Source organism: Arvicanthis niloticus, chromosome 9, assembly GCF_011762505.2.
Source record: "Arvicanthis niloticus isolate mArvNil1 chromosome 9, mArvNil1.pat.X, whole genome shotgun sequence".
NCBI lineage: Eukaryota > Metazoa > Chordata > Mammalia > Rodentia > Muridae > Arvicanthis > Arvicanthis niloticus.
In genome coordinates this window covers 53,161,257-53,183,365 of record NC_047666.1, presented here as the reverse complement: position 1 = coordinate 53,183,365, position 22,109 = coordinate 53,161,257, and the positions used below count along the sequence as shown (strand labels likewise).

The window sequence follows — 22,109 nt, the reverse complement described above, 5'->3', positions numbered from 1 at the left end:
TGAAATTAAAAGCAAAATGATGTGCACGTGACCTTGGTGAAGGTCGTGGAACAAAAAAGTGGCAGAATTGGGGCTTATTTTTCAAGCTATTTATGGCTTGTATTTGCAGATGATTTTTGACAGTTGTTTTTACTTGATTTTATTTTATACAAATAGATGTTTTGCCTGCATGTGTGTCTGCATACTTGTGTGCCTGGTGTCTGTAGAGGCCAGAAGAAGGTATTGGATCCCCTGGAACTGGAGTCAAGGGTAATTTTGAGTTGCTGTGTGGGTGTTAGAAACTGAACCTGGGTCCTCTGGAAAAGCAACCAGTGCTCTTAACCACTGAGCCATCCCTCCAGCCCTTTGTAGATTATCTTAAGGTGAAAACTTGATCTTTTAATATTGGATTTTTCTCTCTATTAAGATCAAAATTTTCATTAACCTTAAAAGACTGCCTAACTTTAGTCTCAATCAGTCTTTCAGCAAAGTAGGTAAGAGGTAATTTGTTGATCAAGTACTCAGATCTCTGTTTTTCATCTTTCACCTTTTCCGTCTTGCCCCTGCACTGAGACTCATCTCACTCCATCTCTCTTCTACACTCGTTCCCTCTCTCCACTGAAACCCTGCTCTCAGGAAAGGCATGCATATTAACATGCAACTAGGAGCCCTAGGGTTTTAACAAAGAGAGAAGAGTAGCTTGTGTTTGAGAGATAAGTATTTAATAGCAAAACTTCATCAATCACAGAGGGAAAATGCATCTGATAAAGCCACGTCTTCCTAACAGTGACCTCAGTAAGGAACCACCAAGGTGCATTATGATTCAGATCACCGTCAGGTCAGGAATCACACTGGTGCAGTAATCATCTGCACTCGGTTTGTTCATGTGCATGCATTAGATGCTGTGCTTCGTAATCTCCTGCTTAATGTGTAGTATCCAGGGGTACCTCCTTCACGTTCATGAGAGTAGACCAGGAAGCAGAATACAGAACCAGGGGTAGATATAGCCTTAAAAGGCCCATTTGCCCTACTCAGGCCCTGCCTGCTAAATGTTCCATGGCCTTCAAAATAGTCACTGCAAGCTAGGAACCGAGCCCTTAAAATGTGAACCTATAGAGTACTTTTCAGATTCAAGCCTTAATATACATCCCCTAAACCTCATATTCCCCATCTGTAATCATGAGAAATAAAAACACTACCTCACAGTATTGAAGAAACTCATAAAACATCAGGACATGGGAAAGTTCAGTCAGTAGTGGTTATAACCACTGCCTCCTGCTGCAGGGTGGCCACATGTTTGCCAGACAGCAGCCTGTCATCTGTTGGGTGAACGCTCTGGCTGTGAGGTTTGGAGGTAAAGCTTTCATTAGGCTTGTTAGATTATCTAACAGACTCAGAGAGATTTTTATGTCCAAAACAATTGGGAGTCTGATGAGAAGAAAAAGAAAAAAAGAAAAAAAAAAAAAAAAAAAAAACGCTTTCTTTCTTAAACAAATCGAGCTTTACTATTCTAACTTTTCACCCTAGCATGTTTGAGTCACTGAAATTAATTGAGTTTGAATATTGAAAGAAGCAAATTATCCTCTTTGTGTTTTCATAATCAGCTCCCCTGAAAGTATTTTTAAAGAGAAATCAGTATGTCACACCTGGTCAGCATTATAACACAATTAGTTCTTAAATTAACAAGAAGAAAAAAGTATCGCATTTTATTAAGTCATCTTGGAAAAAAATACTGTGTTCTGGCAGCTCAATTGCTTGTGATAATTTTAGTTCTCACTGTTCAATACAGATCACATCCAAAAAAAGCCCATATAAAATTGCATGTTTTGTACCACGGAGATGTACGCGCATCTGTGTTTATCGCTGCAGTATTTGTAATAGCTCAGAAGTAGGGCCAGTCTGGATGCCCATCAAGAGATAAATGTAATAAGACAATGTGGTACATAGTAAAACTTTTCTGGCTGTAAATAAAAATGCAGAAACATTGCAGAACATGGAGAGAATTGGAAATCATCATGCTAATCTGATCCTTGACTTTTCCTGGCAGAGTGAACATGAATCAGTTGGACTACTGATGAGAGACCAAATAAATAAATAAATCATCCCACCCAAGTCCAGCCTTGTGAGCCAGTGAGCTTATTGGGTTACTTACATGAATTTGACAACTGCATCATTCCACAATGTGGTTGACAGCTTATGAAATCTACATACCCTACCCTACTTGCAGACAACTCCACCAAAGAGTCTCCTCTTCCTTGGCAATTGTTCGATGCTTATATAAACCTGGTGTATGAACTCATCAATTTTTAAAAAAGATTTATTTATTTATTTATTTATTTATTTATATCAGTATGCTATCACTGTCTTTAGACACACCAGAAGAGGGAATCAGATCCCATTACAGATGGTTGTGAGCCACCATTGAGCCATCTCTCCAGCCCCCTCATCAGTCTTGTAATTTTCTGTGCTTTCTGAATCTTGTGTTTTGTTAGCTTCTTGAGCCCCATAACTTCCCTCCTCTCTCCAGAAGGAAATGCTTCAGTTTGGAGGAAATACTATACAACATAACATAAGAAAAGAAGCTAGATTAAGTGCTGTGTGTTTTCTCTCATATGTACAATCTAGGTTAAGGAGTGGAGGCAGGAGATACCTCAGTGGGTAAGAACAAGTGTGAGGACATGAATTCAAATCCCTAATATCTATATAAAAAGTCCCACATGCCATGCCTGTAACCCCAGCACTAGGTTACAGAGATGGGGCATGGGAGGTGCAGAGTCAGGAGGGTCACACAGGTGTTTTAAGCTGTCAGTCTAGCCAACAAACCTGTTTCTGGTTCATTGAGAGACCCTTTCTCAAGGGAATGAGGTAGAGAGCAATAGAAATTGCCCAACATCCTCATCTGAAGAGGAAGAGAACTTAAGGAGAGGAGGGCAAACTATTAGGGTTAAGTAAGGGGGCCAGCAAGATGGGAGCATGAGCTTAAGGGAAGTAGTGAAGTAAGGAATGAATAAACTCAAAATATAGTTATACATAAAGACACACAATACCATAATGGAATCCTAATTGTATGTATATTTCAGTTGTATCTTTTGGCCATCAAAAGTTAAAATGTCTATAATATTTTAAAAATACCTGATTGTCTGAGCATCTTACAAAATCATTGACTTCTTTTGTGTCTCCTTTCTTTAATGTACCAGTAAAATAGAGATCAACAAAATGAAATGAAAAAGAAATCCCCAAACTCTTCATCCACTACCCAAAGCAGACACAAACAGGGTGTTTTTCACCTCTCTACACTTCAGAATAGTCACCTCATCTTGTCTTTCTTCCTCCTTGTTATCTCTGGGAGCTGGACTCTCTCTAACATATGACCACTAGACTTGGGTCAAGTTCTCTCATCTGACCTAAACACAAGAGCCAGCAGTGTTGGTATCACATGAGAACTTGTTAGAATGCAGAATCTCAGGCCCTCCCCAGACCCATGAATCAGAATTTTTATTTTAACAAGATCCTTGGGTAATTCATATATACCATAAAGTTTGAGACATAGTAAGCTGTGATAGTCTTTATTTTTTTTTTTATTTTATGTGTTGTTTGTCCTTGTTTTTGATACAGGGTCTTACTGTATATCCCTGACTGGCCTGGAACTTACAAAGATCCACCGTTCTCTACTGTTTCTCATATGCTGGGATAAAAGCCTTGCATATATGGTGAGCTACCATGCCTATATGGTGGTTAGCTTTAGCTGTCAACTTGACACTATCTAGAGTCACCTGGGAAGGGACCCTTAATGAAAAATTGTCTAGCTCTATCATATCTGTGGAGAATTGTCTTGATTATGTTAACTGGGGTGGAAAGACCACCGTGCATGGCACCATTCCCTAAGCAAGAGACATTGCATTGTGAAAGAATAGAGAAAGCAAGCTGAAGATACATGCATTAATTAGTCTCTGCATTAGACTGTGGATGTAATGATGTGACTAGCTGCTTCAAGTTCCTGCTGCTTTGATTCCTCCATTGTAATAGACTATAACCTGATTTTATGAGCCAAATAAACCCATTCTGCTTTAAATTGCTTTTATAGGGATATTTTATCACATCGAAAGAAAAGAAGTGAAGATAAACTTCTCAAAGCCCCAGGAGCTAATCAGTATGAGCCTTAGACAGGCTTTGAATGGTTCTGTCTTTATTTCCTTGTGTCCTACATGGTCTTTTCCCAATCCAACCTATATGTCAAAAATGAAAGAGTCTAACATGTAGTCTATATTCCTTCCTTCCTTGAAACCAAGTAACAGTATCTGTAATAGAAATGTTTTCCTAGTTGTATCACTAATAGTAGTAGTAGTAGTAGTAGTAGTTGTTGTTGTTGTTGTTGTTGTTGTTGTTGTTGTTGTTATTAAAGCTGACTTAGGCTGTCTGTGTTTGGGAGGTATGGTTCAGTTGACTTCCTTCCTAGTTTGGAAACACCCACTCACTCTTCAGCTCTTAATGGAAGGCAAGATGGACTCACAAGATAGATGCTAAATGGCCCAGATGCACTCTGTCTCAGCCTTTCTGACAACCAGAGCATGAACACATAACTTGTAATTGGCCAGGCTGATCTTCTTGGGATTTTGAATCTTGAGTTAGTGATAAAAAGAAGGAAACACAGTCAATCAGTCCCAACTCCAGTTTCTAGGTGTGAAAATGTAGAGGTGACCAGAGCTGGAGGTGTAGACTGCTTGAACCAGAGCATCTGATGTTCAGCAGTGGCAGCAATGATATTATCAACGGGGTGATCCCAAGGCTCATTTTTATGTGTGGTTCTGGCAGTATATTTTCTTTTGTATGTATGTATGTGTATGTACCCACATGTATGTAGTTTCTACAAAGGCCAGAAGAGGGCATCAGATCTCCTAGAACTGGAGTTACAAATGCGTGTGAGCCTCTGCTTGGATACTGGGAACTGAACCTTAGTCCTCTGCAAGAACAGCAAATGCTCAAAACTGCCAAACCACCTCTTTTAGCCCCATGTCTACCATTGTTTGTTGTTGTTGTTGTTGTTTAAGACAAAAATCTCTCCTTGGCCTGGAACTTACCTAGTTAGCTAGCCAGCGAGGCCAAGGGACTCACCTGTTTCTGCTTTCCAGTACAGGGATTACACATGTTGCCGCCATGCAGAGATTTTTACATAGGTTCTAGAGGTAGACTTTATATCCTTGTGCTTGCAAGGTAGGCACTCTATCAACTAAGTTATCCCCCAAGCCCCCAACATATGCTTGACAATTTACATACATTTCTTGGACTTCACCTTTTTTCTTTGTAGATAAGGATAATGATACTTTATGTGTCTATCTTATAAGTTTATTGGGAGGACACAGTGAGAAGTGTAGTGTCCAGTGAGTAGAGAATACACATCAGATATGAGCTAGAGAGCACTTTACTGGTAGTGATGTGCTCCCCTGACCTTGGCCTCCTTGGATTCCCCATCGGAGGTGAGGTTGAGGATGTGGGGGTTAGGTGATGGGAATGGAAAAGACTAGATCCAGGGAGCCAAACGAATGACACATAATTAGAGTGACATGTAATTCCATCAGGATGCTGCTTCTGCATAGGCTGGAAGCAGGAGAGAGAACATTTGATATTCAGCCCAAATATCCCTCCAGTTGTGGGAGGGTTATAGACAGCAGCGTTTCTCCCAAAAGTTCGTGTTGCTTCCTTCAGGGAATGTCTCATTCTATCACTTGGGTTTTTCTTGGGTTTATCTCTACTAGCAAGCAAGTCAAATTCAGAAAGCTCACGGGGCAGCTCTGAGGCACTGATTCATTGAATCCCCTCAGCATGAAGTATGTTTCATAATTCTTTCTCATAGATGACACCATGTGGGCTCAATGGATTGATGACATGGCCAAAGTATCAGAGCTAGTAAATGGCTGAGCCACAGCATGATCGATCCCGTATCTGCTGGACTCCACACCAGTGTTCTTTCTCTAGAGATGTACCTGGATCTACAGCCTCAGATTCAGATCTTAGTGTCATTGTTTGTACAAAATCCACGACTTTAGTGAGTGTAACCATTGCTTTTATGTCTCAAATAAGTTTATGAGGCCACAGGTATCTGACAGGGCAGAGCACAATCGTGAGGTTATTCAACACAGGCCAAAAGTTTAAAAAAAAAAAAAAAAAAAGGCAGGGTCTAGATTTGAGGAGTTGGCCTTTGAGCTGTGGTCCCAGATTCCAGACACTTTAGTGCATAGAGGGTAAAAGATAGCTTTCCCCACATACATACTGTGTAAGAAGAAGAGGAGAGGGCTGAGAATATGGCTCAGTAGTAGGGTGTTTGCCTGGCATAAGTGAAGCCTTAGAGTCAATCCCCAGGAGAGAGGGTGGGGGGAGGAGGAGGGAGAGGGAGAGGGAGAAGGACAGGGAGAGAGAGGGAGGGGAGAGGGGAGGGAGGGGAGGGGAGGGGGAGGGGAGGGGGAGGGGAGGGAGAGGGAGAGGGAGGGGAGGGGAGGGGAGGGGAGAGGGAGAGGGAGAGGGAGAGGGAGAGGGAGAGGGAGAGGGAGAGGGAGAGGGAGAGGGAGAGGGAGAATCTTAAAGTGTTTTCTCTGCCTGCCAGAGAGACAGAGTGAGAAGGTAGTCGTTTGTGATCCATATTAGAGCCCTGGCCAAAAGCCAATCATAACAACTCCCTGATAACAGATTTCCAGATTCTAGAGCTGTGAAAAAAATGAATTTTCATTGTTTAAACGAGAAAATCTAAGGTGTTTTGCTAGGGCATCTAAAGTCAACTAAGATGCATTTTAACAGTTAATTTCTGTGTGTCAAGTTGCCTGGGCCACAGAGTGCCCAGATTGGTCGAGTACTATTCCTTCTTAGGGGTCTGTGAAGTTATTTCTGGGTATGACTAGCATCTGAATAGGCAGATTAAGTAAGACAAAGTGCCTTTCCAGTGTGGGTTGGCCCATTCAATCTTAAAAGGTCTTAAAAGAATTAAATGACAAGCAAAAAGGAATCCTTTCTCACTAATGTCTTCAGCAACATTAGTCTCCACTTTTGAACTCAGATCAAACTAGAGCCTACACCAATGACTATTCTGATTTCAGCCTTCATAACTGTCAGCAATCCCTTTGGTGTTTTTCAATCATTCTGTTGTGGCACTTTGTGATAGCATCCATCCACAGCTAAGATACATACTGAAAACCAGATCATGGCTATAGGTTTGGTTTTTACCAGCTTTTAAAAATGTATGTACAGGAAGAGAGTAAGGAACAAGAAGCTTCCAAGCTACACCCTTAGTAACATATCTCATATTCATCATAGTGGGCTGGATAGGCATGATCAAGTCTCCAAAAGAATAAATTTTGATAGCTAAAGCCTGAAAGAACTATATGGTTGACCCAACAGAAGACTGGGTAAGAATAAATGGCTGAGGTGGGATGTAAGATTTGTTACCCATTTGTCTTAGTTAGAATTTCTATTGCTGCAATAAAACACCACCACCAAAAAGCAAGTTGGGGAGGAAATGATTTATTTGGCTTATACTTCCATATTGCTGTTCATTATTGAAGGAAGTCAGGACAGGAACACAAACAGCAAGATCCTGGAGGGAGGAGCTGATTCAGAAGCTGATATAGGGGTGCTGCTTACAGGCTGCTTTCTTATAGAACCCAGGACTACCAGATCAGGAATAGTACCACCAATAGTGGACTACCTGGCCACTCCACCCCCTATTGATCACTAATTGAGAAAATGCCTTAAAGTTGGATCTCATGGAGACCATTTCTCAACTGAAAATCCCTCCCCTCAGATGACTCTAGCTTGGGTCAAGTTGACATAAAGCCAGACAGTACACCATTTCTCCATTCATCTTTTGCTGTGTAGTCCAGACCTTCATGGACTAACATTTCCTCAGTATCTTTCCAAGATTGTCTTAGAAAGTTCTGGATTGTCTGTATGCTACCTATCTCTTCTTATCCTATTCATCCCTCATCATGCAACTGGAAAGATCTTATCTGGACTTATCCCTTCATCTCTTGGTGGTTAAGAACATGGCTTTGAAGAACATGCTTAGGCTCGCACCTCTGTCCTCCTATTACTATCTCTATTGCTTCAGCAAGTGACTCAGTCTTCTCATCTATAAAATGACAGGTATAATGGATTGATTGATGGCTTCCCAAAAGATATAAACATTCCCTAATCCTCAGAAACCTCTAGAAATGCTACAGTATTTTAACAGTGGTCTTTACAGAAGTAATTAGGCTAATGGTTTTAGGATGAGATCATCCTAGATTATCAATTGGGCCCTAAATCCAATATGTGTCAAAAGCCAATTGGTCGTAAAGATATGATTTCATTTCTGGCTTCCCAATTCTGTTTCATTGATCTATTATTATATCTGTCCTTGAGAGTCATTTTTGATGAGGCATGATTTACACTCCATAAAAACCATTCATCTAAAGTGTCACATTCAATGGATGATTGTGCCATGTGCAATTGTCACTGCTGGGTCTAGAACATTTTTATCATTAAAGAAGCCTTTAATGATCCTTTTTTTCACATAGATTTTTGGTTTGGGGGTTATTTGTGCGTGCATCTATTGATGGTGGAGGTGGTGTTCAGTTCTGAGGATCAAACCCAAATCCAAACTCAAACATGCTAAGCATACACTCTATCTCCAAGCTACATCCATAGGTAGGTGATGGATGGGCTTTGGGTCCACTGTTGCTTTGTTTTCTGACTTAAGGTGACTGCCTCATTCTGGTTTTTTGAGGAGGGCCTTCTTAGTTCTGGGCCCACCAAGACAGTCACTTTCTGTCCTGGTTGCATTCTGTCATTCTGATAAAACACTCTGGCCAGTGGTTTGAATGAGATGCCTATAAATCTCAGATATTTGAATACTTGGTTGCCAGTCGGCTGTTTGGGGAAGATTAGGAGGTATGACCTTGTTGAGGAGTAGTGTCACTGGGAACAGGCTTAACTTTTCAAAAGCTTCCCACCACCCTAGTATGCTCTTTACTCACTGTGTGGTTTAGTGTGTGAGCACTTCTTGCCTGATAGATGGATTCCTATCCCTCTGGAACTGTAAACCCCAATTAAACACTTCCTTCCATATGTTTCCTTGGTCAAGGTATTTTATCACAGCAATAGAAAATGAACTGAGGCAGGGAAGAAAGGCTTTGTTTACCTTACACTTGCAGGTCATAGTCTGTCATTGAGGGAAATCAGGGCAGGAACTCGAGGCAGGAACAATAGATGAATGCTTCTTGCAGGCTCATGCTCAGTTAGCCTTTTTGTACAGCCCAAGACTGTCTGCCCAGAGAACAGTACCTCCCATAGTGGACTGGACCCCCCTATATCAACTAACAATTAAGACAATCCTTCTAGACATGCCCATAAAGCAACCTGCCAATTACTCTGTTGAAACTCTTAATTTCAGGTGATTCTAGGCTGTGTCAAAGTTAACAGTTAAGTCTAACTTTGACACTTCTGCAAGATGCATTGTCAATGCCTGCCCATGTGCATTACCAGTCAGATGTAAACCCGCTGCCTTCCCAGTATCTATAGTTCTCTCTCTAAAGGATTTCTCCTAAGCCGTGAAAGTCTCTACTGAGCAGAATAGCAAGCTGTAACTAACCCTGCTTTATAGGCATGCATGGCAGCTAGAGTAAACAGACCCAGCTCTTCCACTTTGTGTGTGTGTGTGTGTGTGTGTGTGTGTGTGTTGAGGGTGGGGGTGACTCTGAAGCAAGAGTTTGATACTAGACTCCCGAAGTTTCCCGATGGGATAAGCTCAGAAAGTGCAGTGGGAGCTGGATTGTCTGTGCCCTTTCTTGACTGCTTAAATCTTTTCTCTGTGCTTAAATCCTTACATCAGAGTCCTCTTCTGTGACTGATCCCCACTTCCTGTTTTTTTTTTTTTTAAGTAGACAACCAATGCTTTCTGAAACCTGCACAATGTCATGCAAACATAACTTCTACCCTTTCCTGTAGTCAAATTGTTGTTTTTAAAGTCACACATAAACATTTTAAAACCTCTGGGCACTGGTGGCACATGCCTTTAATTCCAACACTCATGAAGCAGAGGCAGGTGGATCTCTGTGAGTTTGAGGCCCACTTGGTCTAACAGAGAGTCCTGGGAGTTCCAGGACAGCCAGGACTACAGAGAGAAACCCTGTCTCTATGTAGACATTAATTAATTAATTACTCTCTAGTAATTAATGGCTGCTGCACTGCCGGAATCCTCTTTACCTTTCTCCACTCTCAACACACACAGTCACTTACCCTATCCCTAACCCACTCCCATCTCTAAGTTTCCTGTTGGGCCTGAGAAAGACCTTCTACAGAGTAGGACACCATCAAGTTGTGGCTGTCTGTGCTCCATTGGATGGCACAAAAGTGGGTCAGCATTTCTTATTTCTACTTATTGTCAATTCCAGGTCCTCCTGGCAGGCAGAATCACTGGCCTGCCAGTCAGTGTCAGGGCTGTCTGAACCCTCTGAGAAAAATGCATCACAAATGAACGGCTACATAAATGCAGAGGACAGTAAAATAACAAATCAGGCAGCCGCAGCAAAGTGACCCTGGGAGGAATTGAATGTAAGAGCCACAACAAAGGGACCCCCAGCTGCCCACATCCTACCACAAGACATTGGTGCCTTCAAAGTCTCAAAGTCACCAGTCCACGAAGCAAGGTCAAAGCAGGATCCAATTGGCAAGATGAAAATCCTATTGTCAGGCAAGGATCAGAGAGGCCAAGGGGAATCTGGCAACTGAGCTGTGTATCACAGCTGTGAGCATGAGGATAGTTAGAAGTGCAGGCAGTAACTAGTACATGAGGTTCCACATGGATGCAGCTCACACTCAGAGCTGGATCTCCTGGCTTACAAATCCCAGCTCTGTGGCTTCTCAATGGTCCCAGCCTTGGACATTACCTCATTCTGCTTAGGTCCTGTTGTCTGCACCTGCCAGGTAGAGGTGAGCATTCCAGGAGCCTCCATTTTCTTCCCTAGTGCTGAGGATTGCACCTAGGGCTTCAGCCACATTTGGTTACCATCCTCCCACTGCACTGTATCCCTAGTCCTCTTTTTATTTTATTTATTTATTTATTTATTTATTTATTTATTTATTTTGAGACAAGGTCTCTCTTAGTTACCTAGGCTGCCTTTGAACTTAATCTGTAGCCAGATGTCTTAGTTTCTTTTCTATCACTGTGACAAGGCACCATACTTGCTTACAGTTTCAGACGGTGAGTCTAGGACCATCATGACAGGGACCATGGCAGCAGTCAGGCAGGTATGGCAGAATCTGAGAGCTTACATCTAATTTGCAAGTTGGAGACAGACAGTGAGACTGGGCCTGGCATGGGCTTTCAAAACCTCAAGACCCACCCCCAGTTACACAACTCCTCCAATAAGACCACACCTCCTAATCCTTCCTAAAACAGTCTCACCAATTAGGGACCAAGCATTCAAATATATGAGCCTATGGGGACCATTTTTATTCAAACCACTACACTCAAATAGGCCTTGAACTTGATATCCTCCTGCATCAGTCTTCTCTGGAGCTGGGATTGCAAGCCTATGATACCAATTTACTGTGAAGATCCAATGACAGTATGAGTTTCTTTCATTCCTAGCTAGGCAATTCTAGTTACTGTTTTTCAAACTCAGGAACATGGTGGTTATAGACACAACTTTAGGAGGCAAACTTACAGGATCTCTCTCTCTCTCTCTCTCTCTGTGTGTGTGTGTGTGTGTGTGTGTGTGTATTTTGCTAAAATTTCTTCCACAAGGGAAACATAAGCAATATTCATTCCCTCTCCTACTGTTCCAACAATAAACCAAGGTGTGATTCCTCCAAAGTTGAGTCTGGGGAACCAATGAATGAGTTCATTGGGCTTCCTTATAGAGCATAAGGGAGGAGTTACCTACAGGGATGTGGATGCCCCTCCCCACAACAGACCAAACCTGGAAAACAGCTGCATAGAAGAACCTCCACATCCAAGACTTCTCTGGCCCATGTAATCTAGCCCCTTCCTAAGGTCACAGAAAATTAAGAAAGTGTTGAATAAAACAGGTGGTAGTGAATGGCTGGACTCCCTCCTGTACCCTCCCCACTCCTCCATGAGGTTCAGATGGGATAATCCACTTCCCAAGATGATAGTTACTTGGCTCAAGAGAGTCACTCACTGAAAGGTATCTGAGCTTGCATATGTTGTGGCACATCTTCAGAGGTCAGAGGAGTCATTTCTTTCCCTACCCCTTGTGAGATCTGGGATAAAATTCGGATTATCGGGCCCTGCAGCAAGCACCTTCATGCACTGAGCTATCCCACCAGCCTCAGTTCACAGATTCTTTTTTAGAAATGTTTTAGTTTATGTGTACCAGTGTTTTACATGTGTGTTCATTTGTTCATCACATGTGTGTAGTACACTGGAAGGCCAGAAGAGGGCACTGGATCTCTTGAAACTAGAGTTACAGTTGGTTGTGAGCTGCTGTGTGGGAGCTGGGAATCAAACCCAAGTCTTCACAAGTGCCCTTCACAAAGGAGTTATCTCCCCTGACCCCAAGTTCTTCACATAAAGTCACATGCCTCCTCCACCACATCCTCCCCACAATGCAAAATAAATAAATAAGTAAGTAAGTAAATGCTTGAAATATTTCTATTCTCCCTTTCCATCCTCATTATTCCAAGGAAGCACCTGCCTGGTACCCTAAGCCTTTAAAAACTAACTACTGCAAATTTGCAAATTCGCTGTCTCCATCAGGAAGTGCAGGACAGAGAGATCAGGCCCTTCAGACAGGTATCTCACTCCAGTGTAGTAATGTTCTGCTCTGGTACTAATTTCCATGGTTACCTTCCTTTTATGGAGGGGTTTCCGGGTCTCCTTTTACTTTAGCCATCGAGCCATTCTTTAAAACAACAAAGGTGCTTCTTAATCAAGAATGTTTCACAATAGTAAATTCATTGTGTTAGTTCCAAAGTGGTCTCTAAAATGTCAATGCCACTGACAGTGTGTTACATGGCAGTCTGAGCTCAGCTCAGGCAGAACACTGACCAGGTAAACAAAAGGGTTTTATCAGGTAAATAGAACACTTAAACTCAGTGTTCCTCAATAATCTCTTGAAGCTCGCTGGCTTGCACAACTTCCACCTGCTGCTACCTCCTTCCCATAAAACTGACAAGGCTTCTTTCAATCCCCACCAATTACTATTCTCTGCCCTTGAGAAAAAGCCTGGCAGTTTGATCCCCCAATAAAACTTTTTTCTTTTATCCACGGAATGGTCTAGTTTGGTGGCTTCACTGTACTCTTGCTTACTTCTTGGATATGAAACAAAAGCACCAATCAACAAGACACTAGCATGAGTGAACACTGGAAACCATGCTGCTAGGCTGAAGAAAGCTGAGACCTGGGTAACACCTCCAGCTGTCATCACTAGGGTTTCTGTTGCTGCGATGAAACACCATGACCAAAAGGCAAGCTGAAGAGGAAAGGCTTTATTTGGCTTATCATCATCAAAGGAATTATCACCAAAGGAAATTAGGACAGGAACTCAAGCAGGGCAGGAAACTGAAGTGAGGAACTGATGGAAGGGTGCTGCTTACTGGTTTACCTCCCCTGGCTTGTTCAGCCTGCTTATAGAACCCAGAACCACCATTCCAGGGGTGACACCACCCACAATGGGCTGGGCCTTCTCCCATTGATCACTAATTGAGAAAATGCCTTACAGCTGGATCTCATGGAGACCATTCCTCAACTGAGGCTCCTTCCGCTCTGATGAGTCTAGTTTGTGTCAAATTGACACAAACCCAGCAGATATGCACAGATTACTCCACAACTAAACACATCCCCAAGTCTGCAAATGTGCCCTGTGTCCCCTGCTCTCATCTGGAGTCCCCAGAGACTCTTGCGCTCACACTTAAACTTGCACTTTTTTTCATAATTTTTTTCCTTGAGCCAGGGTCTTGCTATATGTCATAGCCTGGCTTTGAACACAATCCTCCTGCATCAGCTTCCCATGTGTTGGGATTACAGGTTGGCGCCACCAAGCCCAGCAAAGATTTGGCATATATGTTACTTATAACCCAGCAATTCCATTTCTAGGGATGTGTTTTCATAAACATAGAAGAGATTCAAAAATGTGTGGCTGAGAGGATTTAGGGGGTCATATTATTTTGGACAGGGAAAAACCTAGGTACCACCTACAAGAATAACAAGGGACACGCGCTGCTAACAATAGCACTGTGTGTGCTTCCATAGATAGCTCTAGTGACAGAGATATGTCAGACCGTACCCAGCACCTCTCTAGAAACCTTATATGTCACTACACTTGATCCTCACACTTGCACCAGGAACTGCTCTTGGCTGCAAAGGGCAGAGACTTGGACAACAGGTGGCGAATCAGGCACAGAAAGGTTAACAGAGATGCCCCGGGCCACACAGCTGGCAAATGGTAAAAGTGACATTGGAAACCAGGCTATCTCAACACAGAGCTCAAGTTGTTAATTACCCTGCCCCTCACTCTGCTTGAGGCTAATGTTGTGGGTGAAAAATGACAAACCTAGGAAAGTGAGGAAGAGAGGCAGAGGGGGGAAAAAAAGGTCTGTAAAAACATACACCATATGTCAAAGAGGGTATTTCTGGTTGCCTAGGTTGTTATTTTTATTACTTGCTTGTTCTTATATGTTTTCCAGGTTTTCTGTATTGAGTGTTTGTTACACTTAATTTTAGAAGTGAAACTTAGGCAGGGGCAACTCCCTGAATCTTTGCTGCTTCTAACACTTGGTTCTTAGTAATAATAAAAATTCATCATCATGGCCCATATGTGGATAAGTTGAGAGAGTGCCTAACATGCAGACTGGGTATAGTGGTACTTACCTGTGATCCCAGCATTTGAGAAGTGGGTGCAAGAGGATCAGAAGTTCAAGGTCATCCTCAGCCACGAAGGGAGTTTGAGGTCAGCTCAGGCTACATAAGACCCTCTATAAATAAATAAGGCCAAAAAATCACAATAATAACCAACATTTAGTGAGCTTTTTGTATGCTAATGGGGTGACTTGCATGAACTCCTTTGACCCTTCAGAACCAAAGGCACACTGAATACCAGTCTGTATTCTTATTGCAGAAGGGAGAAACATGAGTCAAAAAAAGCAAAGAAAAATCTAGACACCTGAGTACTGATTCCAAGCTGATGTGGCACCCACAAGAGGGCACTGACCAAGACACCTGACCTCCCTCAAGCTCTGTCCCCCTTGGAATTCATGACCTTAGGAAAAGTCCCCCTTTTCTCCCTCTGGGCTCAGCATCACCATCTGCGGAACAAGAGAATTAGACAAGATGATCTTTAAGATCTTTCAGCTTTCGGAGTCTGCAATTACAGATGGCATCTCAATGTGCGCCCAGAGTCGTGCCCTCCCACGCAGCACAGCCCATCTCCCTCCTGCCTGCTGGAGGCAGCTTCACTAGAGCTGACCTACTTTGTAAGGCTAGAAGAGGAGGACAGAGAGTGGGGCTCCCTCCTCTCCCCAGACCTCTCTCCTCTTCTTTGTGGCTTGTCCCCATTGATCCTCCGGTGGCAGGTGATTCCACCCGTGGCTTTAGTCATTCAGTGCTGATGATTCACCTGGGGAAACTGCCTTTTTTTTTGGCCTGGCTCTATCAAAGCCAGGTTTCGTGATTCACAGGGTGTTTAAGCACAATGCAAAAAGGCAAGGGGCAGAAAAGCCTGGCTAGGTGAGCAAACCAGAAACCCAAAGCCCTCTGGGTTCATGCCAGGAGAAAGACTAAGAGCCCCTGGCAGGCGTCCTGAGCAGGGTGATCATTTGTCTGTGAGAGGAAAGCTGTGTGAAGATGGGTGGGAACCTTGCCAGGTCTCTCTGCACGTGTGTTCCCAGGTTTTTAAACAGCAGGAAGCAGACGTTCCCTCCCCAGTGCTTCCTGACTGCATAGAACAGCCATCACAAAGGGCCACAGACAGTGGTCTGAACATGAAAAAATCTATTTTCACCCATCCCAGATGTTAGAAGCCTGAGCCCACAGTGTTGGCAGAATTAGTTCTCACTTAGATGGCTTCTTTTCTTATGTGGCCATCCTTGTGTGGTATCCAAAGCTCCCTTCTCTTATGAGGACACTGATAATATCCAATCAGGGCCCACCTTAATGACTAATTTTTTAAAAGTCAGGTTCCCAGACTAGCCTACAGCTCACTATAAATGAAGACCCCCATACTCGGGAGACCCTTCCTCAAGTCTCAGGAAATTACGACCACCCAAGAATCACAAGAAACCATACCTGGATGCAATCAGCAGAGGTTTATTAGGGAAGAGAGCTGGCAGCCAGCGGTCTGACTACATACTCACGCAGGAGTAGAGTTCGACCCCGCCCGCCAGTCTGAGGAGGGTTTTAAAGGGAAAAACCACAAACCAGGGGAGTGGGAAGGGGGTGAGGGGTTGCCAAGGATACATAACATAAGAATAGCGAAACATTCCAGAGAAACCCACCCTGAAAGGTTAATAGCCATGGAAATTACTCAGTACAATCATTTTTCTCAAAAATGTGTTTTTATCATGTCATTGTGTCCCACCCTGTCATTTACCAACTATTTCAGATTAACTATCTTCACTTCTTCCAGCTATAGCCCCACCTAGGTGGCTTGCATCTTTATCTGTGGTCAGGAATGTGTCTTCCTGCCTTGGGCCTCTCCCACCCATAGGTGGGCCTACTGCCTGAGGCTTGAGGAATGTAATCCATCCAGCAAGTGTCCTGGGGTAGTGAAGGCCTGAAATATTATTTTCAGTTCCGAGTTCTGGGACCTGCGTTTTTCTGCCCAGGTCTAAGGGCAAAGAAAAAGTCTACATATATCTTATAAAATGGTCTTTATAATTTTTCACTCTACATAACCAAGTATATGCTTGAACTTTTGAATCACACACACACACACACACACACACACACACACACACACACACACACTCACACACATGTTGATTAAGTACTGGGATTTCCATTATGGACCACATAAGCTGAAACCTTATTTTGTCAGCTAACAATAAAAAGAACAATAATAGCACACATACACACGTGTACATGCCCGTCTCCAAGTGTAGTCATATTCTGCAGTACATGGGTATTTAAACTGTCTATGAAGCCAGGTCCTAATACTGTCCTGTGCTAATGACCTCAGCCCTCTAGGACCAGGGGTCTCCAAGAGACAGAGACAGGCTTTCATAGTCACTCAACTCTGAGTATCTTTCGTGTATAAAGGTGTGCTTTTGGCTAGGGGCTAATGCCAAACAGAGCTGATCTCACTTTGGCTGGGAAGGCAACAAGTAAATGAAAAACAATGTTGGGCTCAGCACTTGGGGCTGGGACTGTGCCTCGCTCAGTGGGAGCATTCTGGGCTCCATCCCTAGTACCAAAAAGTAGAATAAAAATAAATTAAAAATTTTTAAATTCAGGATCTGTTGCTTACCCACTGAGTTAGTACAAAACACCTCTGGGCCTCTGTGCTGTCTGTAAAGTGTAGATCATAATACACGCCCCCAAGGGTTGTCGGAGGGATTAAAGGAGAACAGGTCTGTGAGAGCCTGGAGTGTAGTTGGTGTTCAGTATATAGCCGGGCCTTTCACTTCATCTCTTTTGTTGTTACCTTCTCTTTGAACAAAATATTCATTTTATGTGTATAGGTGTTTTGCCTGCGTGTATGCCTGTGCACCATGTGCATGCCTGGTGCCAGCAAGGGCCAAAAGAGAGCACTAGATCTCCTGGAGTTAGAGTTTACAGGTATTTGTACAGCACCTTTGAAGGTGCTAGGACCCAAACTCCAGTCCTCTGCCAGAGCAGCGAGTACTCTTAATTGCTGACCCATCTCTCCAGCCCTCAAATTTTATTTTTTAAATGATAAGTAAAGATCTAAAAATTGTACATATTTATAGGGTACTGTGTGATGTTTTAATACACATATGCATTGCATAAGGTTTATGTTGGAATTAACTTATTACAAACTTCCTCATACATTTGACATTGTGTGTGTGTGTGTGTATGCATGTATGTGTACTTGTGTATGTTGGCATGTGCATGCAGTTTTGTAAAGGTCAGAGAATAATCTTGATGTCATTTTTTTCAGGTACCTTACATCTTTTGGTTTGAGAAAGGGTCTCTCCTCAGCCTGGAACTTCCCCAAGTAGGGCTGAACTGGTCAGTGAGCTCCAGGGACCCTCCTCTCTCTGTCTCCCAAGTGATGAAGTCATAGACATGTGCCTCCAGCTCCTGGTATTAAACTCAGATCCGCACTTGCAATGTAAGCACTTTACTGAGCCATCTCACCAGACCTGTCTATTATTTCCTTTTATTGAAAATATTAAAAATTCTTCCTCCCAGCTGGATTTCATGGTACCTATCTTTAATCCAGGCTACCCTGGAACCTGAGGCTGCACAGATCAGCCAGATATAGGAATTCAAGGCCAGACCAGCAATTCAGCAAGAACTTGTCTGCTAAGGCAAAATCGAAACGAACCTATCTTGGTTTGGGTTTTTTGTTGCCGGTGTTGTTGTTTGTTTGTTTGTTTGTTTTTAAGCTTGTTTTTCATCATTTATAGTCACAGACTAATGTCATCTCATGTCACTTGTACTGTGGGTTCCCCAGAGCACAGTGGGTGTCATGGTTCCTTATGGCTCCACAGTGAACCTGTGAACAAGGCACTGGCCACTCCATTTTCTGGAAGCAGTTCACCAGACTGATTTGGGAGACCATGTGGATGTTCCCCAGAGGGGCTTTTAGAAATGCCATATAGGCCATGTCTAAAAGCAGGTTTTCTAAATGAATAAAATATGAGTATTACTGTAACATGACCCTCGAGGGAGCCAGAAGCTGAGGATCTGAAGGTTGCCTGAGCGCTATGTGAAACTGTTTTCCACCCTGCACAGACCTGCCCGGCATCACGGACAGCACATCAGATTGTAGCAGACATCTGGAGTTTGGACCTGTCGGGTGAAAAGCACTGTTACATCCTCCAGAGAAGCAGAACCAGAACCATGGGATAAATATATATATGGGTGGAAGAAGAGGCGTGCTACAGCAACCCGCTCCCGTACCTTTGGAGTCTGAGACTCACCACAAGCGTCTCTCGATAAGCCAAAGAGCCACAAAGCTGGTGTCCTTCAGTCCAAGTCTGGAGGCTAAAAATGAAAGCCTAGGAGAGTGGTCCCAGACAGGTGTGATGGTTTGAATGAAATGCCCCCCATAGTCTTGGGGATTTGAACACTTGGTCTCCAAGTGACGGTACTGTTGGGGAGGTTTCGGAGATGTAGCCTTGTTGGAGGAAGTATGCCACTGGGTGTAGGCTTGAAGTTTCAAATAAACTCCTCCTTCTGTAAGTTTCCTTGTGCTCTTATCACATTCACAGAAGAGTAACTAAGACCACGAACGTCTCAGCTCAGGTGGGAAGAGATTGTCATCCTCCATCTGTCTTCCTGTCCATCCAGCCCACAGTGAGTAGATGATGGCTGCCTGTCTTAGTTAGGGTTTTACTGCTGTGAACAGACACCATGACCAAGGCAACTCTTATAAAAACATTTAATTGGGACTGGCTTACAGATTCAGAGGTTCAATCCATTATCATCAAGGTGGGAACATGGCAGCATCCAGGGAGGCATGGTGCAGGAGGAGCTGAAAGTTCTACATCTTCATCTGAAAGCTGCTAGCAGAATACTAGCTTCCAGACAGCTAAGATAAGGTTCTTAAGGCCCACACCCACAGTGCCACGCCTATTTCCAAAAGGCCATCCCTACTTGAACATGGCCACACCTTCTAATAGTGCCACTCTCTTGGCTGAGCATATACAAACCATCACACCACCCGTGCTGTGGAGGTCTTCTCTCCTATGTGCCGATTACAGCCTGCATTGATTTAAACTTTGAATGTTTCCCAGAAGTCCTGTGTTGAAGCCTTGGCATCCTTAGAAGATTGCCCCCCAGGCCCCAAAAGTTAGTTCTTTGGGGATGTGCCCTTGAGAGATATGAGTATCTGGTCTCTTCTGCTCCCCCCACCCTTTACACACACTTCCTTTTTTTCAGCTGTTATGGAGTGAACAGGTATCTGCCTGTTCCCACCACTAGGTACCGTGCCGCCTCAGGCCCAAAGCAAGAGGGCCAAGAAACCATAAACAGACAGCAAACTATGTATTTCCTCCCTTACAACATAACTAATTGAATGCGGTAGGTATAGCTATTATCTCAGCCCTTTGAAGTCCTAGTCAAGTGAATCATGAGTTCAAGGCCAGCTTGGGCTACTTAAAGAGATCACATTGAAAGAAAGAAAGAGAAAGGGTGGGAACTTATGAAAACACTTATTGCTGTCATGTACACCCTCACAGACACCCTTAGACACCACAACTGTTTAGACATCCCATAGCTATCAAACTGACACACAAAATTAACACTTACTGTCCCCTTTCTTCTGCTAGCCAAACTCTATTTTCCCCTTACCCACCATCATGTATTCTCTAGCCTTGTGCTTAAATGATAGACAACATCTCTATCTCTGGGAATCCACACATGGCTCAGACCTGGCCTTGGGGAGTACTCTATTTCCTGGTTTTCCCAGTTCATCATAGTTGACTCAGAGATTAGCATGCAATCCCAGGTGGACCAATCAGAGCAGTTTCTTCAAATTTTATGTGTATTGTCAGAAGATGTAAAAGCACTCTTGTTTTCAATCAAGGTTAATAAACTAGAACTTCCGGTGGCCATTTGCCACCATGAAGGGACATCAGGTCTGAGTTCCTGCATACTTTGTTTGAGCACCTGGATCTAGCCTTTCCTGAAGCTAGAAAGACTAAGCAACCTGTTTATATGGGTCAGTGAGCTTTCCTTATATTATACCTTATTGTGATTTTTCTGTCATTCACAGCCAGATGAGTAGCAGGCAAGGGATTGTTTCTCTATGACTTCTCTCTGTCTTAAGTCCTCTCTGAATGACCTAGAACCATTTTCTGCTAAACCTCAATTCATTCAGCAAACAGTATATAAAAGGCATATTACGTGAGAATATACCTTTTGAGTTTATAAAACCCTTTCACATATTGAGGGAGGGTAAACATGAATGAAGAGGTGTAAATAGATACTGAAACCAGGAAACAAAATGGCAACCCCATCTGTCAGTACTCAGATGCTGACGAAGGCCCAGCTAGGACACCTCACGGTAGATTTCATATTCTGGGTCAGTGCTGGGAAGTGAGCTTGCACTTGCTAGGGAGATGATATGTTAAATCGTAAAGGAGCTGGCTCCTTGTTGATCACTTGACACAGCCTTGGTTGTTCATATTAAAAACATTACTAAGTTTACACATCAAGCCATTGCTTCTGCTTGCAAAATCAGCTAATGAGTGAACAATGGGGCCCAACCTTAATTCTACAGGATACCAAGTAAGTGGCAAGAAGGAATGATGACCTGCAGTGATAACTGCCACAAATATTCGTATCCCTCCTTCTTTTGTGCATCTTACATATAAGTGTGCACATGAATGTGCAGGTACACTTGCCCATGTGGGTACCTGTGGAGGCCAGAGGTTGTTGGCATTTTGTGTATTCCTCTATTGCTCCATCATCTTTATTAAAACAGGGTCTCTCACTGAACCCAGAGCTCACCAACTTAGCCAGACTGCTGGCCAGGGAGCTCCTGGGCTCCTCCTGTCTCCTCCCAACATCCCCTGCCAGTGTTGGGGTTATATATGTGCGGTGCTACACCCAGTGTTTTATGTAGATCCTGTCGATCTGAACTCAGGCCCTTCTCTTTACTGACTGAACTGTCTCCCCAGCCCTCTTCCTTCACAACATCATCACCGCTCCAGCCGTGGATGGCCATAGAACTCATCACTCCTCTCTCTCAGTTAAAGAATCAGAGCCTGGCAGGTACTGCCCTAGGGTCCAGCGGCAGAACTAAGAACTGAATACAGGAATCTGAACTCCTTATCTACTGCTGTTTCACACTGCCTGTGGGAGGTGACAGGGACATCAAAACAGGATATAAACAACTAATTTGGTTCTGGGTCTTTAAAAGGCTGTTTCTGTAAAACCAGCATTTTAACAATGTCTTTCTGAACAGAGGTGGCCAATTAACAAAGCTGTTGCCCAAGGATTAGCAGCAACA

General features: G+C 43.3%; 1 protein-coding gene across 3 annotated transcripts in view; it reads left to right on the top strand.

Moving 5' to 3' along the window:
- Positions 1-19,336, top strand: part of LOC143443505 (uncharacterized) — a 44,572-nt gene extending 25,236 nt beyond the window's left edge. The window contains exons 3-4 of one of the 3 annotated variants that reach the window (XR_013112570.1): positions 18,087-18,260; positions 18,887-19,336. The gene's annotated coding sequence lies outside the window, so the exon portion shown is untranslated. Of the gene's footprint in view, positions 1-3,594; positions 3,690-18,086 lie in introns of all 3 variants that reach the window. The other 2 variants (XR_013112569.1, XR_013112568.1) reach the window with 2 other exon arrangements.
- The last annotated feature ends 2,773 nt before the right edge of the window (positions 19,337-22,109 follow it).